This window comes from Triticum urartu, unplaced genomic scaffold (genome assembly GCF_003073215.2).
Source record: "Triticum urartu cultivar G1812 unplaced genomic scaffold, Tu2.1 TuUngrouped_contig_4917, whole genome shotgun sequence".
NCBI classification, from domain to species: domain Eukaryota; kingdom Viridiplantae; phylum Streptophyta; class Magnoliopsida; order Poales; family Poaceae; genus Triticum; species Triticum urartu.
The window spans coordinates 1-10,696 of NW_024115546.1; the positions used below are offsets into that span (position 1 = coordinate 1).

The 10,696-nt window shown below is 43.9% G+C and overlaps 1 long non-coding RNA gene across 2 annotated transcripts; it reads left to right on the forward strand.

The window, feature by feature from the left end:
• The first annotated feature begins 6,912 nt into the window (after positions 1–6,912).
• LOC125528500 lies at positions 6,913–10,177 on the forward strand. Of its 2 annotated transcripts, none has more exons than XR_007292403.1 (4): positions 6,913–7,820; positions 7,932–8,056; positions 8,968–9,077; positions 9,542–10,177. It is a non-coding gene; the product is annotated as an uncharacterized LOC125528500 (long non-coding RNA). The 2 variants fall into 2 exon arrangements; XR_007292404.1 differs by having other exon boundaries at positions 7,986–8,056.
• Positions 10,178–10,696: the final 519 nt, after the last annotated feature.

A 10,696-nucleotide genomic window follows, 5' to 3' on the forward strand; every position in this document is an offset into this window, starting at 1 on the left:
GTCAAACTGTGGTCAAACAATGGTCAAACTACTTATTCAAGAAATATTAGTGTTACTAAATAATTATTGATTTTTAGAACAATAGTTTCAAACTCAAACAGTGAAATGTGTGACTTCATGCTCAAGCTAAATTCCTGAAGGTTAATAAGATTGACATCTTACTATTGTCAGGAAAACAACAAGTGCAGACTTGGAAACGAGGGAGAATAGAATCCGGAAGTTAAACGTGCTCAGGCTGGAGTAGTGAGAAGATGGGTGACTGTTCGGGAAGTTAAATGATTTGGAATGATGAGTGGTGATTAGAGATTAAAGGTTAAATTGAGCAGTGATGAGGGGTGATTAGAGATTAGAGGTTAAAATAATTCAGAAAAATTTTCTTTAGTATCGGTTGGTGTTACCAACCGGGGCTAAAGGTGGACCTCCAGGCAGCGGCCACGTGGAGAGCCTTTAGTCCCGGTTTCAGTTAGAACCGGGGCTAAAGGGGGAGGCTTTAGTACCGACCCTTTAGTCCCGAACCGGGGCTAAAGGGAGAGGCTTTAGTACCGACCCTTTAGTCCCCTTATGAACCGGGACTAAAGGCCCTTTTTCTATTAGTGAAGTGAAAAAACAGAACTAAGAAGCAGTGGAGAGAAAGGAGGGAGGAGGAGAGGTGCACCGCGGGGGGCGCGCTGGAGCTCTGGTGAGTGGCGTGTGCGCGAGGGCGCGGGTGGATCGCGCGCTGAGAAGAGAATCGGGGATGGGAAGAAGAAAGACGAGCTGATGACAGGACGGGGCTGAGAAGATGAGGTCGGAGGGAATAGCGGTGTAAGGGGACACGCGTCGCCCGCGCATGAGACGGCCGGTGCCCAAACGTTTGCTTGCTTCTCCGTATCTACATGCACAATTGCACATGATCGATGGGTTTGGTTCTACATTTTTCTTTTCTTGACGAAGTTGAATACATGCACAAAATTGACGGGTTTTGTTCTACACTTTTCCTTGTTTTATGTTTTGAGAAAATATTCCAATCCTTCTTACCCATTGTAACCCCATGTGTTTGTGTTTTTGACATACTCATCCTGACTACATAGGTCAGGACACACACGGAGGAAATATATATGCCTGCCTGGACGCCGAATGAAATAAATACATAAATTATCTTTGGGCACTGCTGGTTCCGGTTTCTGCGAGTGCATAATAAACTATCGGTGCCAAAATATAGGCATTTACATGTCATGGCCACAGAGTATTTAATTGTTCTCAATATAGTTGTTGTTCTGGATCAGGAAGAAGATGCCATGCTTGACGTCCATGAAGATGGTCATGTTGAAGGTGGTATGGAGGAACGAGGCAACCACCTTATAAACATTGATGCTATGGCGAAACAAGAACAATTGCATCCAGGTAAAATTACTTTGAAAGTGCTGCATATAACATATATTTTTTGTCTGATGTCAGTGCGGTAATAAATCTGCCGGTGTGGTATGATCTGTCACTAGGCATGGATAGACTAATTTACAATGTCGTACTGAAGTCGGACGAAAAACATAGTGTATATAGCAATGCTCTTACTTCAAAATCATTTTTCTGCTTTGTAAATTGCTTCAAGTGACACTAGCATGCAAACAACACATATGTTCTGATGCTTATGTCCAGCGTAATTAGATTTATTTAAAAGTAGCTGCATATGCTATATTTATAATGCAACTTTTATACTAATCAACTACAGATTCATATAGAATGCAAAACCCTCATGGAGGCAAGCAATTTGGATGGCACTCTCGAGTGTAGATGCCAAGGAACAGAAAGAAAAGAGATAGAGAGTGATATCAGTAACTCAAAATAAGTGTTGCGTATATGTTTTTTTATTATCAGTGCGATGGTTAATTTATAGGTGAGATATTTGTTGTCACTATATACTATTGACGGTCTAATCTACAACTTCGTATTGAAGTCAGACTAAAAACATCATGTGTGCTATTACTTCAAAAATTCTTTGAATTAGTAGCTGAACTCTTGAAGAATGTGCTTCAAAGTCGAGAAAAAATGCACTCAGCGGAAGTTCTCCATGGACCCCTCTCTCTCTCCAACCATTGCCACTCCACCCCGTAGCAACGCACGGGCATGTTTCCTAGTATAAATAAATTCAAAAGGAGGACAAGAAAGGATTTCGTGTGACGTCAGGAGGAAAAGCCACGCCCCACTGGGCCATTGCGCTTTCCTAGTATAAATAAATTCAAAAGGAGGACAAGAAAGGATTTCGTGTGACGTCAGGAGGAAAAGCCACGCCCTACTGGGCCATGAGCGCAATAATCTGCACATAACCGCACTCCCGATTGTTCTAGAAAAAACCGCACTCCTGATCATATTGGACTGAGGCCGACAGAATAAAAATCATAAAAAAGCTTATCAGAGCCATGTTTCAATTGTGTGACCAGTGGGCTATGGGCCCACCGCGCTTCCTCTGCACCACTCTGATTTTCTTGTTGAATTTCGACGTCAAGGCACATATCCGTAACTGCTTAGTTAGGGCATCTCCAACGCCGACCCGTAAATTCCTCTGGTATATGTCTGTTTTTGTGTTCGAACGTGGTCCACGGACATGATACGGGAGGGAGCCATCCAACGCTAATTACAAAGTATCTAGCTGGGAGAAGAAAAAAATAGGTGGGGACCATGCATGGGGTGGGCTATTTGTGGTGTGGTTTTCATTTGAGAGGAGAGAGAGACGAGAGAGGGACCATGCATGTGAAGAGAGAGAAAAGAGAGGAGGCTCACACGAAGGCTTTTCTTTGGTTGATAAAGTGGATGTCCGGACTCCGGTATAGCTCTCCTATGTTTGTCTCCGATTTGCTGGAAAACAGACGTCCGGACCACTTCGCGGACCGATGCAGAATGGATTACAAAAGTGAACAAAAGTGTCCAATCAGACATATACCAGAGTTTTACGGGTATCCCTCGGAGATGCCCTTAGCAAAGCAAGCAAACAAGCAGGGCTTGTGGACGCATACATGCATGGGCGGTCACTCTTATGAATGATGTTTTTTGTCCTAATTATTAGTTCCTCCCGTCCAGGGGACACCACCACCAAAATTGCACTGACCAAACGAGGCGCAAACTAATATAACTTGTTTAGAAATGCACGATCGATGGCTTTCGTTCCCTATAAATAGACCATGGTGCAACGCGCCACATAGATACGCATCTTAGCTATCGTGATCTCACATCACATAGTATATACATCCGCCGAACGGTGCTCACGAGCTAATAGCTAGCAAGATGAGCAAGTCGTCGTGGCCGGAGCTGGTGGGCGTCATGGTGGATTATGCGATGGACCAGATCGAGAAGGACAGGCCTGACCTCGTCGCCGTGCCGTTCTCGCTGGGCACCCCGCTCCCGGGCGGCTACGTGGCCGGGCGCGTCGCCGTCTTCTTCCTAGAAGACAACGTAGAAGACGACTTCCTCGTCGCCGACATGCCCGTCATCGGCTAGGGCTAGGGCTAGGGCTAGGGCTTGGCCCCCGTACGTGAACGGAATGTAATACATAGTATATGCCAGCGTGTACGAACGTACGCTCGTCCCTGCACTGCAGCACCGCTCTGCTGCTGTGACTTACTGTACACGTTATAATGGAAGAATAAAGTGACGTTAATTATGTGTTTGCGCTACGTGATCTCTATGAAAACTGATTACACGGAGTAACAAATTACTCTGCTTCGTCAACATGCGTGTGAAACGAGATACGCATGTACTCGCGTCTACTCCTTTTTGGCAGCATCCACGGCCTCCCCTCCCGGGATAAAAGCGGAGTGGAAACTTTTCGTTTTTTGACAGAAAAATGGAAATGGGAAGGAAAAATAGAAGTGAAAATGAAAATCTACAAAAGAAATCTTTTATGCGGAAACAAAATGGAAACGGAACCATGTTTTCAGGTGTAACATGCGCGAAAACGGAACTTTTCATTTCAGTTAATAAGGAACTTCCCATTTTGAATACGAGCGCATGGTTGTTTTGTAGCCCAACCGAAGACATAATTAGGCCCTACACATAATAGGCAGAATGGCTCAGACGGCCCAACGTCTACAGTACTACTACTACATCGAGCACGGGAGCATGCGAGCAGAATTCCTAATTCCTAATCTAGCACGTTGGTGTCCTATTTATAATTCTGCCCATCCAGGGAACGCCACAACCAAACCGGCACTGAGCTAGCTTCCGAGGATCGGACAGAGCAGAAGAGAAACAACCTAAACTACAGCTTGTGTAAGCTAGCAGAACACACTCATGCATACACTAACATGGAACTGCTCGTAAAGCTAATTTGAACATGAAAGTAGCTCGTTGGCTTGCTTTGGAATGAAAATGGCCTGAGTTACAACCGGGGGCGTGAAGCTCCTTATATAGGACAGCCAAACCGATTTAAGCAAAATATAAGCTAGCACTGAGGTAAGCACTTGCTTCACATGCTAGCTTACCAAGTAAGCTACGTTTCTACCACCAACTTAACTTTTCTTAGAAAAGGAGGTCAAACCCCCGATCTTTGCATCAATCGATGCATACAGTTATCTTTATCAATTATTTCACGAAGGTTTGACAAGAATATACATCAAGTCACCTGAAATCATCACTCGCACCTACAAACTTGATAATGTGGAGTGCTCTCACCATCCATATTTGTAGTCGATGTCGTCACTGATCCATCCATATAACGTATCGGAACCGACAACCGATGCAGCAGACCTAAAACGTACACCACATGCACACGTTTTAGAAGCTGCCATCATGATGGAACCGATGTCCCTTCTTCAGGAGAGAGATCCGCATCATCCTTGCCAGTCCGGCCACCCGTCGACGCCACCACGGCGCCCAACGATGCCACCGCCCTGCACTCGTCCATCCTGACGCGGAGACTCTGAAAGATCTGTCGTGCGTAGTACCTGCCAAACAGGCATATGACACAGTATAGCATCTGTCGGCTAGGCATGACTTGACATCTCCGCCGAAGCTTCGTTCAAGACAAAGTCGCTCCACCTCCTGCCTCTGCCTTCCAGCGCTGCACCACAAACGATGCTCCCATGAGAGAAACGACGCCGTATTGCCGCCATCATCTGATCTGGAGGATCGGATCCTAGGGTTTCCCCGAGAGCAGCACAAGTGGGTTGACAGTTACACGGTGATGCCTTCATCAAGGTAACAACGCAGAACGCCGCCATCGCTTGCCGTCGGCTCGGTTCAAGACATGACTTGACATCTTCGCCGAAACTCTGTTCAAGACAAAGTCGCCTGACTTTTTTTTATACTAGTGTTTTAGCGGCAGAATATACAAGATAGGCAAATATACTTCAGAAGAAATATTCAAGTGCCACGACCAAAACACACTCCATGCAAGAGGAAACAAACACACCATGGGAGTTAGGCACCAGTTTGCAAGCTAAAGGGAAAGGATAGGGAGAGAAGAAGGTACTGAAGGCAGCCTAGTATAAAAATGAAGAACGTGTAGAGGCAACACCTATGATAAGGTTCACAAGTGCACTCCCCCCCCAAAAATAGATGTCTTATGTTTGTTATGAACCCAATAGAAACTCACGCATGAACCATCGAACTTGGAACGCACCAGCCTGCTTCACAGTTCCTTAAAATTTTATCAGATGAATGCCCAACCAAAAGCCCACAAAATAGTTGTAAAAAAACAAAACAAAAACCACAACTAAATGCGATAATGTGTACTCTGCAGGCCAGAAAAGCCTCTCGTCTCCCTTGTCCCCTGTTTGTATCCTCATCACGAGATCTCTCCTTTGCCTAAAAAAAACCAGATCTCTCCTGTGCCCCCTCAAAAGAAAAACGAGATCTCTCGCCCATCATCCGGCCGCCAGCATCGCCGACGAGGAGAGGTCAGCAGCGGGAATTGCAGTATAAATTTGAAGGTAATCAAATCACATCCACGTCTCTTCCCTCTTATATGCATCTGCTATTTAACCTAGTAGCCCAATACAACAACATCTTTGCCCTAGTTTTCTAATTAATTTTCCCCTAAACTTTGATCGATCTAGACTATGGCGACATTTCTGAAAGAGAAATCGATCAGATGCAAATAGTACCCTTTACCCCTTCACTGCAGATAATTACTGTGTTATGGAACGGGGATGAAGCAATTTTAATTCAGACGATAGGGATGCAAGGCGGTGCTCGATCCACCCTGCTTCGTAGTTAAAACATATCATCTTAGTTGTATGCTTTTTTAGCGACTTGGTTTGAATTTAAATTGGTCCCTACTTTTACGGGTGTATGCGGGACGCGGCCCTGCATCCCTATGGGCACCCGCTTTACCTATGAACACCTCACATGTGGTCTTCAAAAAAATCATTAGCCTCAAGCTAATCCTACCCATCTAACCCAATTTTTTTTCAGCCGCTGCTGCGCCTAAAATAGGCTTGATCGGGTCCAAGGCCCAAAAAACTCTAACTTAGCAACCACAAAAAACTGGGTTCCTTGGGGAGGAAAAACCTTGATGGGGATGGGAATTTTTTTGTCCCCACAAGCCGAGATGTCCATGAAGGTGTCATTGGGACAGTTTTCGGCAAGCAATGCCCACCTAGGTAATCTCATTGCTATCACAAATTGAGTGAACCCAACGTCTAAATTTTCTAGCTCCGTCCTTGTTATGAACGCACACATACATACCCTATCCCTATGAGCACCTTCGAAAGACCGAGCCGGCATATTCCATCGCCGGATCCGATTACAAATCGTCAAGGTTAGGCGACGGAGCTCCATGTCCGTGGCGCACGCGTGCTCATCAAGGAAGCGGCTCCCGGATCTTGCGCTCGCGCGGCCGTGACGGAGGGGATCGAGGTGGCTGCCACCGCCGCCGAAGACCAAGCCCCCACCTTGTCCAGAATCACTTCCTCCGCCATGTTCCACCAAGGAAGGAGGGAGCGCCTCATACACGACGAGTTTTGATGGATTCGTGTAGTGACATCTCGATCCCGAAGCCAAGTATGTTTTGTTTCCCTCTGAGATCTCACCCTGGATCAACCAATAGCTAGAGATCTGAATGAGAATAGGTTCATTTACCTTACTAAGGACTTCAAATCATACTCCCTCTGTTTTTAAATATAAGTCTTTTTAGATATTTCAATACGGACTACATACGGATGGAGGGAGTAGTTCAGTAGAGGAAAATACCACGTCACTTGTAATGGAGTTTCACGTGTCAAACATATATGTGTGCTGACTACATGCCCCTGCAAGTGTGTTGATTCTCATGTCAGTTTAGTAATTGTAGTTATATCCCAGGTTCATTTACATCGGCAGACTACATGCAGTTGCTTGTTCATAACCTATGTTTAGGCGTTTGTTTGTTTTCCTCCAGCTGTACACTAAATTAGTACTATCCCTGAGTGAAGATAACGTTTCCAGTAAGAGAATTGACAATACTGACAATGACGTGATATTTCATAGCGTTGTCAATGTCAGGTATGTCACAAATTGCTCTCTTTTTACTTAGCCAAATTATTTTACTACCTGGGGTATTATGGAATTTTGTTTCTAAAACAGATTGTGTGGTGTTTTGTCCTGGAGTGTTTGCACTGAAATGGCAAAGTAATATAGTATTTCGGCGGCGTGGCTGCTTCGTCATCGAAGAACCGTCCAACGCAATTTTCCGCTGGCATGTCCCATTGAATGTCATTGCTTTTATCATGGCATCCAACACTTGCAGATGTGACTCAAAAGGGGGTTCTGAAGCTGATGAACTTGGATGGCCTGACAGTCTACCATACCAACAACCATCTCCAAGTACACAAACTTGAAAACTTTCTAAGATTCGTACACACCTTCAGGTACAGATGCTTGGTTTTTTCTCTAGAATTTCTTTACATTTTAAGCGGATGAGCCGCCCATATATTCATTAGAAAATGATGGAGGTGACCCTATTTAAAATGACGTTTCAGATTTGCTTTCCAAGTAAAGATCAGAAAGCCGACAACGTTTCTATTGTGTTTTAGGAGAAATTTGGATCTTTTTGGACAGTTATTGCAACCATCTGTCTGAATGAGTATAAAAACAATGCTATGAGGTAATGCAAGCATGAGGGTGCCTATTTTCACAATATGCGAACATATAGGCTACTCGAGGCTTTATGTTGTTTTTCAATCTAAGGCACGTGAAACTTTACTGTCATTATTTTACATAGAGAAAATTCCTTATATAACACTATCTTACATTTCGTTTCCTTATTTGACACTGAAAAACTTTTTCTTCCTTATCTAACAACGAATCTAAATTTTATGCCTTTTATGGCACTTTTGTCCATTTTAAGTTGTAATGACACCTGAAAAGACCATTTTATCCCTCATGTGCTATGTGTGTGTGGGACACAAACACACGCACGTGCGTGCACACATAGTCAGCAGCACACACACCTTGCAGCACAGACGTACGCAACAGCACGCCCACAGCACCACACACAGCGTACACACGCAGTCACGGGAACGCACTAGCTAGCTACATGCTCGGCCAGCACCAACGCATGACCCGACCACCACGTCCAGCAACTTAACTCACGCATGCACTAACTAACTTGCAGTCTATCCGTGCACTAACTCACGCATGCACCAGCTAATTTCCTAGCCTGCTGCATGCATGTCCAGTTCGCTCCGGCCTCGCGCACAAATACAACTGACTTTCCACGAATCAAGTCAATGATTATCCTAACACAGCAGTAGCACACACAACGCACACAGGAAACATTCCACATGAGGGTAAAATGGTCTTTTCAGATGTCATTTAAACTCAAAATAGGCAAAAGTGTTATAAAAGGCATAAAATTTAGGCGCATTGTTAGATAGGGAAAAATTATTTGTCGATGTTAAATAGGGCATAAAATTTAGATACGGTGTTAAATAAGGAATTCTCTCTTTTACATACCAATATCATTGCTTCCTCCAATTTCAATTGATTTTCATTTCTTGATTCATGTGTGTATAGGACAAAGAGGAGATAAAAGGAGTATTGGAAAGCTTAAAACCAGCCACCCAGAACCACTCTGCCTGGAGAAAGAAGACAATATTTGGCATGATCTGTTTCATCTACTACAGGTAATCTGGTCTTTTATTGTGCACACACTATACTTTCATGTACAAATAATCCAGAGGCTTGTTCTCTGAGGCATATATCAAGCAAGCTTCTAATGGAGAAGAAATAAGCAATTCTTCTCTTCAATTCAAACAATTGATTTGTTAAGTTGTTTTCAGTTTGAGGTGTCAAAATGAGAACTTGGAAGATCAAGACCTTTGAACTGAAACCAAAATTAAGATATACCACGACACCGGGACACATAGAGTAGCCAACTAGATGTATGGTATTTCTAGAAAAGAACAACAGAATAAAATAGGACACCAGAAAAATCCAGTAGGGAATCTGATGGGCTACCCTCTTCGGTAAAAACTTGCTTCATGGCATTGTATAATGTATTGAGAAATCACATAATCAAAAATCGCTGCCCCGTTCTCTTCGGTAAAGAATGATTTTTTATTTAGCCGCGCCTCAACTTAACATGCAGGTGACTCCGTTAGGACACCAGGAACATGATTGCAGTCCAGGATACCATACTGCAACCTCAATCCATCGAATGTAATTCAGTGAGATATATATGTTCTCATTTACCAGACTTCAGTGTTCAATTCAATTAAATCTGTTAGCTTACTGATTGCTGCATAACTACCATTTCTCAAATGTACGATGTGGTTTCTGCTGTTGATTTCAAATTGGCGAGATATAGTTAAACTTAGGTTATTGTCATATTAGCGGGGGAAAATCTTGATTCCTAAATGCAGTAGGCTAACTGTCAATAAATCTTTTATGTATAATACACTGCCTGGAATGTAGCTCTAAATACTTCTGTAAAATCAGGACATTCGTTATTGGTTTTTCTATTTTTTAGTTAAAACAGATATGATGCATGTGCAACTGTACATGCCAAGTTCTGAAGCTCATATGTTCCGTACATAGTTTTAGTTATGAAGCAAATAGCTCAAGATATTTCAGATTGGAAGAACTTAGTTTGTGACGTGTGATGTTTTCTAATGGCATTGAATACTGTATAATTTAAGATATGAATCATTAAAATTTGTTTTACTCATACAAACCAGAATGTGTCATGATAATGTAAGCATGCAACATTGTACTGCCATATAATATCCCACCACCGTCTCTCTCGTTGGTTTATTTTCGTCCGCCCAGGCACCTGCCCCTAAGGGTTTCCATGCCCTGCAAGGTCGGAGCGGTGGCGGCGGCGGCGCAGCAGCAGACAGCCATACGCACGACAAATGGTGGTGGCGGCGGCGGCTTCTGGTCATCATCCCGTCAGGGTCGTCGTGCGCAAGCACCAACCAGACGGGTCCGGGCACTGGTCGCGAATGAGCTGGGTCCGTCCATGGGCCATGGCTGTTCTGATGCATCAAATCCGTAAGCTTCCAGTCGCATCTCCATCTCTTGCAGATTGATTTACAATTGGGACCTCTAATGATGGTGCCGCCCCTAACAAAGACTGCAGATCGATCTGCTGTAACATTGGCTGGGTGTTCTCTTCTCGACTCTACCAACACTCTGGAGTTACAAGCAATTACATAGGTAGATATATCTATGTTCTTTTTTTTTCTTTGAGCTGCTTTGATTTTATTGGTAAACAGGGAGAGGCTGGTGAGCTGTCAGCACA